Source organism: Sardina pilchardus, chromosome 1 (genome assembly GCF_963854185.1).
Source record: "Sardina pilchardus chromosome 1, fSarPil1.1, whole genome shotgun sequence".
Taxonomy (NCBI): Eukaryota; Metazoa; Chordata; class Actinopteri; order Clupeiformes; family Clupeidae; genus Sardina; species Sardina pilchardus.
The window spans coordinates 11503554-11511053 of record NC_084994.1 but is presented as its reverse complement, the minus strand read 5'-3'; the positions used below and the strand labels follow the sequence as shown (position 1 = coordinate 11511053).

At 39.7% G+C, this 7500-nt stretch overlaps 1 long non-coding RNA gene across 1 annotated transcript; it reads left to right on the top strand.

Moving 5' to 3' along the window:
• The first annotated feature begins 1937 nt into the window (after nucleotides 1-1937).
• Nucleotides 1938-4984, top strand: LOC134061913 (uncharacterized). The gene is made up of 6 exons (XR_009935401.1): nucleotides 1938-2012; nucleotides 2806-3267; nucleotides 3401-3491; nucleotides 3582-3661; nucleotides 3870-3965; nucleotides 4931-4984. It is a non-coding gene; the product is annotated as an uncharacterized LOC134061913 (long non-coding RNA).
• Nucleotides 4985-7500: the final 2516 nt, after the last annotated feature.

Below are 7500 nucleotides of genomic sequence, written 5' to 3'. Positions count from 1 at the left end.
GAGCACCGTGCCGAGAGGGACATAATAGAGGGGCAGAACATAGCCAGGGCATGGAGGACAGGTGTGTGTGTGTGTGTGTGTGTGTGTGTGTGTGTGTGTGTGTGTGTGTGTGTGTGGGTGTGGGTGTGGGTGTGTGTGTTTGTGTGTGGCGGGGGCTGTCTCTGAGCTGGACATGCTGCTGCTTGACTATCCCCTTCTAGAACTTTAGAACTTTAGAACTGTCCCTCCATTCTATGCGAGTGGTACTTACTGCTGTACTAACACGTGCTTGATACACTGTAGTGATTGCTTCCCTTTGTGTCAGTCGCAAACCCTGTGTCTCTCTCTCACACACACACACACACACACACACACACACTGCTGCACACACACTGCTGTTGAGAGAGCAAGTGGCCAACCTTCCCTTCTCCCAATAGGACTGGAACTCGGATGACAATTGCATATATAATACTACACGCTACATTTCTCACGGCACACACACACACACACACACACACACACACACACACACACACACACACACACACACACACACACACACACACCTAAACAAACACAAAGAGAGAGAAAAAAAGAAAGAAAGAAAGAAAGAAAGAAAGAAAGAAAGAAAGAAAGAAATAACTTGGTATGGAGCAAAACCAGCATTTTGACAAGCAGGGTACTTCCAATATATCATAACACAAAATTGTATTAACACAAAATTATATAACACAATATTATATTATATATTATGCACGTTGAGTCAGTATAACCTAATTAAATTCAGCAAATCTATCCATTTCACAGCTGAATGTTGCAAAACGTTTTTCCTTGATTGACTGTGTCGGCCTAGATAGAAAGAAAGAAAGAAAGAAAGAAAGAAAGAAAGAAAGAAAGAAAGAAAAAGGGGGGAAAAGAAAGAAAGGTTGAAAGGATTTTAAATCAAACGGACTTCCCTGGAAGAGTAAGATATTTTAGCTCAAAATGAGGGAAGGCAGTATAATTTAAACACCTGAGAAATATAGCCTCGGTCCATTGCAAATGTGCCGTACCCTGAGCCTATTCGGTTTAATGACGAGAAGCTGCCTGAGTGCCTCAGGTGATGTCATGTGAAACTCTGGACGAGGTGCCGTTTCAGCGCCGTCCGTCATCACCGTGGATGTCTCGTTAAAGCGTCGAGTTCAGCCAAGAAACGTTATTCGGTGCTTGGAGTTTCTAATGACATGGTTCTCCTCGCGTCACTCCACCATCCGTTAAGCCACGACGACGCCAGAGTCGGCCTACTGCGGCAGGAACGGACCGAATGTCCTACCCTTTCTGCTAATGGACATTCTTAAGCCTCGGCCTACGGGCGACTGGCCAACAGTTGTTAAAACTGACCCAAATCTTTTCCACAAAAAGCCCATTAACGTATTGTTAGCTTTCTAATAAAGTTTAAAGAAGTTTTTTTTTTTTCAGTTCTGTGGCTGAAACATTACCCCTTTTTATTATTCACAGCATGTGTGTCAAACTGCCGGCAGGCTGCGTCTAAACAGCGTTAAAGAGACACTGATATCGAGCCCGTGACATACATGGACAACGTGAGAGAATATTTAAATATAATGGCTTGCATGATGATGATTGTAGTGATGACCATAGCCTACTAATAATAGGCCTAACGTTTGGAAAAGTGCCCTGTCACAGCATAAATCACTCAAAAAAAGGAAATTAGCTGATTGTAACATTTACTTAAGTATAACATGCATTTCCTACTAAATAATTTTGTGTTACAACATTTACTTAAATAAATCATGTTACATTTGCCTTTAGTTCAACTGCATAGATTTTAATCGATTCAATTAAGTTAGAATAACATGAAACAATCAATTTAAAAAATAAGAATGTAGTTTAGCCTGCTCCTGACCATTAGATGGCGTGGGTGTGCGATCGGGCTGGATGCCAACACCTGAAATACACGAAGAAATGCCGATGCATCTTTTGAATGTCCTGGCTGTGCTGTGCTGGTGAAGAGTCTGCTTTTTAAGCTCTAAAAGGTAATTATATCAACTGTAGTTATTATGTGTGTTCATGTTATATAAGACGGGAATTCCACTCTTAGTTTTTATACAGTGTGTATTCTATTAGGTGTTGATAAATATTTTTTTCAACCAACAGCTAAACCAAACGGCTTTAAAGTTAGCAGCTAGCTATCAAAAAATGTTGCTCTAGTCTAGCAGTATCTATGCTACTGTGTTTTTTAGACATTTTCTGAAGCTTAGTTCTCTGGTTGTGTTTGAGAGAATCCATGAGTAGCAATTATTTATTTTTTTCACAAGTTAGTGGAACGTAATTAGAGGTGGCGTGGTGACAAGTCAAGAAGTGTGAAAGGTTTTAGGTTTACCTAAGGTTGGTTTGGTTGTGTGGGTGTGAGTGGATGTGTGTGCGCCTCAGTGAAGGTAAACCCCTGATAAACATATCTGCAGCCTCGGAATGTTCAATGTACTAACTAACATTGCTGAAGTGGATACATGTGAGTCTCTGCTTGTTGATTGTATCAAACAATGTAGTGCATTGTTGGGCACATAGATGCAAACAAGAGGAATTAAAAGTAAGTCTTTTGACCGCGAAAATTAAGCTGTAGCACAATAAAGAGTGGAAAAATGGTACCTTAAAAATGCTTCTCGCCCAAGCCATGTGTATCACTGATTGAGATTCATTCTTGTTTAGAGGCTGACCTATTAAGCTAGGATGAAGGCTATCCACCTCTCTCTATGTTGAGTCTAATTATGAGATCATTCAAGATATCAGTTTTCAAGATTTTAATTCATCTTTCTCCATTACATCAAGGTCACTGCCAAGGTATGCTGATCTGCTGTCCGACTGCAAGTGTTCCTCCAACTGCACCTATCTGAAGTAGAGCTGTACCAGTGACCTAGCCTGATTGCCATCGACTTGAAAGGCTCTGCGAGACTTCAGTCTGACCAAGAGCCTGTGCTAACACGGTTTCTCCCAGCGCTGGTTGACCCGCCTCATTTAAGTGCCTCGATTTGCTACTGGTCGATGTCAGAAAGCGGTTTGCCGAGTTTAAACCAATAACAACACTCTTTCCTCTGCCTTGAACATGCCTCTACCCAGAGCCGTTGGAGCTGCTCAAAGTTGATTGGTTCTCGACCAAAGGGGGCAGTTCCGCAGATTTCGGGAATTCAGAAATCCTTCCCGATTAGCAGTTGACCAGACCAGCGACAGCAACGCCGAAGGTGTTACGTCACTGGGAGGGCGTGCCAGGCTACCAGTGACCACAAGTTAAAGGTGCACTCTTGTGATTTGAACTTTTTCATTACGTAGCCTAAAAGTCAAGAAAAGTGCAAGTTAATAAACAAATAGTGCTCCTATCAGAGGTGGAGAAAATGAATAATGAGGATCAGGTGTTGTTGTTGATCAGATTTTTGCCCACCGACATCAAGAAGTAGTCTGAGATGCACCCATGATGGCTGAATTAAGACGAGGTGGCCAGCATTTTCAATGTGCGTGAGGTAAGTGAAGCAAAATCCTTTCTGTTTTACATAATCTACAATTAAAAATTGATGACATGACTTTTGTTGTTGTTTTTTTTTTTTCCATAGCTGTGTGCGGAATTCAAGGGATCACTGGATGGATGCTCCATCTGCAAACCTGATGAAGGCATTTAGTATCTATGACTGAGGTATGATAACCTTGTAAATGAGTGTTCAACCAGGCATTAGAGATTTGGAACATGGTCAGATAAATTCTTCGTACTTTCAATGGGGAGATAATGTTTTGATCATTTATTTTTTGCAAATTAAAAGTGCTATCAATAATTGCCATAGCCAGCATGAGGTACCATGGTGTGGTTGTTGCAAGGTGTGTTTGTTTTATTCTCTGATATACAGGATTCTGGCATTGATGTCTGCCACGAATGTCCTCTCCTCTCAAGGGACTGTGCCTATATGAATGAAGACCCTTAGAGCGTCGTGAAGGAATACATGGTATGTATTCCACAAGTTAATTTGATTTATTTTACTAATCAAATTTTAATAGTACAGAATGTATTTTAATAGTATAGAATGTGTTTATTACTATATTGCTAAAAGTATTGGGTCACCTGCCTTGACCCCCATATGAACTTCAGTCACATCCTATCCTTAATCCATAGGGTTTAATATGATGTCGGTCCACCCTTTGCAGCTATAACAGCTTCAACTCTTCTGGGAAGGCTTTCCACAAGAGTGTGTTGAAGAGAATTTTGAGCATTCTCCCAGAAGCGCATGTGAGGTCACTGATGTTGGATGAGGAGACTGGTTCTCAGTCTGTGCTCTAATTCATCTCAAAGGTGTTCTGTTGGGTTGAGGTCAGGACTCTGTGCAGGCCAGTCAAGTTCATCCACACCAAACTCTGTCATCCATGTCTGTATGGACCTTGCTTGGTGCACTGGTACCGTCATGTTGGAACAGGAAGTGGTCATCCCCAAACTGTTCCACAAAGTTGGGAGCATGGAATTGTCTAAAATCTCTTGGTTAATGCTGAAGCATTCAGAGTTTTCACTGGAACTTAGAGGCCAAGCCCAGGATGGCCTGTTCCTGGATGACAGAGTTTGGTGTGGATGAACTTGACTGGCCTCCACAGAGTCCTGACCTCAACCCAATAGAACACCTTTGGGATGAATTAAAGCAGAGACTGAGAGCCAGTCTCCTCGTCCAACATCAGTGTATGACTTCACAAATATGCTGAAAGAATGGGCAAAAAGTCCCATAAACACTCCTAGACCTTGTGGAAAGCCTTCCCAGAGGAGTTGAAGCTGTTATAGCTGCAAAGGGTGGACTTATGTCATATTGAGCCCTATGGATTAAGAATAGGATGTGACTGAAGTTCATGTGGGGGTCAAGGCAGGTGACCCAATACTTTTGGCAATATAGTGTATAACAGATAATGAGCACTTTATGTTTTGTTACAGCCAGGGGTTCGTAGTCACACGGTAGAGACCATATATGGCATCAGATGGCATATCCCCCCACCCACCCACCCACCCCCCCCCCCCCCCCCCCGAGGACGTTTGGATCATAGGAGCTACGTAACGTACCATTTGCTTTTGGACTGTGTTTACTTATATGAGCAGCTACAGTTTCTACTTTCTAAACAATGTTTAATTGTATCTGTTATGTGAAAACACACGATATGCACTTCAGTGAGCATTTAAATGTGCACTTGAACCCTTAACATGCAATATAGCTTTACAATATTGTGATGGGTTTTTTGTATGTTAGGCTCTTTCAATATAAAAGTTGAATGTTGTGCACTTAAACCGTAATGTGAATATAAGGCTTGAAATACAGTTTGTATATCAAAAAACATCTTTGTCTGTTATTTGTTTTATCTTTTAGGCCTGTCATTGCATAATGTTTACCCCTTTTGGTGTTAACTTAAATGTAATACTTTGAACAGAGTTAATTAAATCATGGAAAGTATTTCCATGTGATTCAATTGCTCTCTTTCAGCATGAAGTAATTCATTTGAACCAACTTGATTTACTTGGGTTTGTGCAACTTAATTTGAAGTAGTTTTCAATAAGTTAAATCAACTTAAATAGATTGTGTTAACCCAACCTAAGTAAATTATGTGGGCTCCAAACCTTGCAAACAAGTTTAATGGACCCTAACAAATAAAGTTGAACTAACCAAAGTACCTTAAGTTGGACCAAAGATATTGCTTAATGTTGAAAGTAAGTTATTTAATCATGTGGAAATACTTTCCATGATTTTTTTAAGTAAATTCAACTAATCCTTTTTTTGAGTGTAGGAGAGAGGTGAACGGGGCCTCTCGCGCTGTGCGAGCCCCTACGCGTCCCCTTCCCCGGTGGACACTGAGTGCGCGGGGGTCAACTGGTCACTAACCGGCACCCTGAAAGCCTCGGGCGGAGCCTGCCAACCCCATCAGAGTTCTCGCTGGTCATTCACATTCTCTCCGTCTTCGGGGCAATTTAACCACCTTTGGGAGTCACTGGCGCGAACTGGAGAGGATTGCGCAGGGGTCTTTGTAAACTGACTCAAATGTAGAGAGTAAAAGCAAGCCAATTCCAATTCTGATAGAAGAAATGCATTTCTTTCGGTAGGCCTATATAGGTAACGTGTAATAACTTCGCTAAAAAATAATATAATAAAATACTAAGCAAACAATAGCAAGACTTGAGATTTGGAAGTATTTAGGTTTGGGAGAATTGCTGTCTCAGCCGGGCCAAAAGTGAAGGAATGGGCCCAGCGAAACACCAAGGAGAACCACACACAACCACAAAATATAGGATATTAAAAGTAAACTGTGACATGTTTAGATATAATTGATTAATCATAAAATAATTAGAAATATGCGCCAATTAGGATAAAAACTAATATTCCTCCATCGTACATAGAATAATCTGATAAGATAAAATAAACAGGCTAAACTTGGAAGCTCATATACGCTGATTTATGTCCAGTTGTTCATTTAATCATTCAATTTTCCCATTTGATCCATTCAATGCCATTTTGGAGTAAACACGTGATTAAAATATGCTCAGACAATATACGAGCTAACACATTTCTGACCGACTCGTTATTACCTCGTAAAATATGTTAAATTATTGTAGGCTATATTACAATTTAATTCAATTTAATTTAATTATGTATGCTGGTTAATATAAATTAGATAGATAGATAGATAGATAGATCGATAGATAGATAGATAGATGCAACATATAACAATTGAACGTGAAATAGAACAAATAAATAAATAAAATTCGTTTTTTAGCAGTCATTTAGTGATATTTAGCCTTAGACATGAGACAATAGCTTTTACAATAGTCGAGATTTTCCAATTAAATGAATAATAATAATAAAAAAAGAAATACAAAAATATAAAGCCTGCAAGCTCTTGAGGGTTCTTATTTTTTAAATGTTGTATTTATTTACTTATTTGTTTGTTTGTTGTATGCCTGCCAAACACAAACCTGTTACCAGCACCACTGGAAATTCACATTGTATTAATGAAGATAATATGTGTTGACTTATCATTATGTGATGACACTTTAAAAATAACAATAATAATAATAATGATATACTTTTTATATTATTAATTATAGAATAATAATAATTACTGTCACTATTAGCCTATTTTAAAGAGTAAACACAGGCCTAGGCTACTAAACTGCACTGCTCTCTCTCCCTCGCCATCTCTCTCTCTAAACACACACACACACACACACACACACACACACACACACACACACACACACACAACACACACAGACACACACCCTGACATTTATTATCTGGGCTCTACTCTGACACAAATGTTTGATCATCATCATCATCGTCATCATCATAGGCTACTTCTTCTCATTATTATTATCATCATTATTTGCTATGTTATGGTGTTGTTGCCTGGAAGTATATTAGGCTAGTATAGCCTAAATATTGCTACCGAGGCATCGAAAGGGCTTATTAGAAAGGGTTATTAGAAAGGTGAGACTGGCCTACTATATTGCAGAAACAG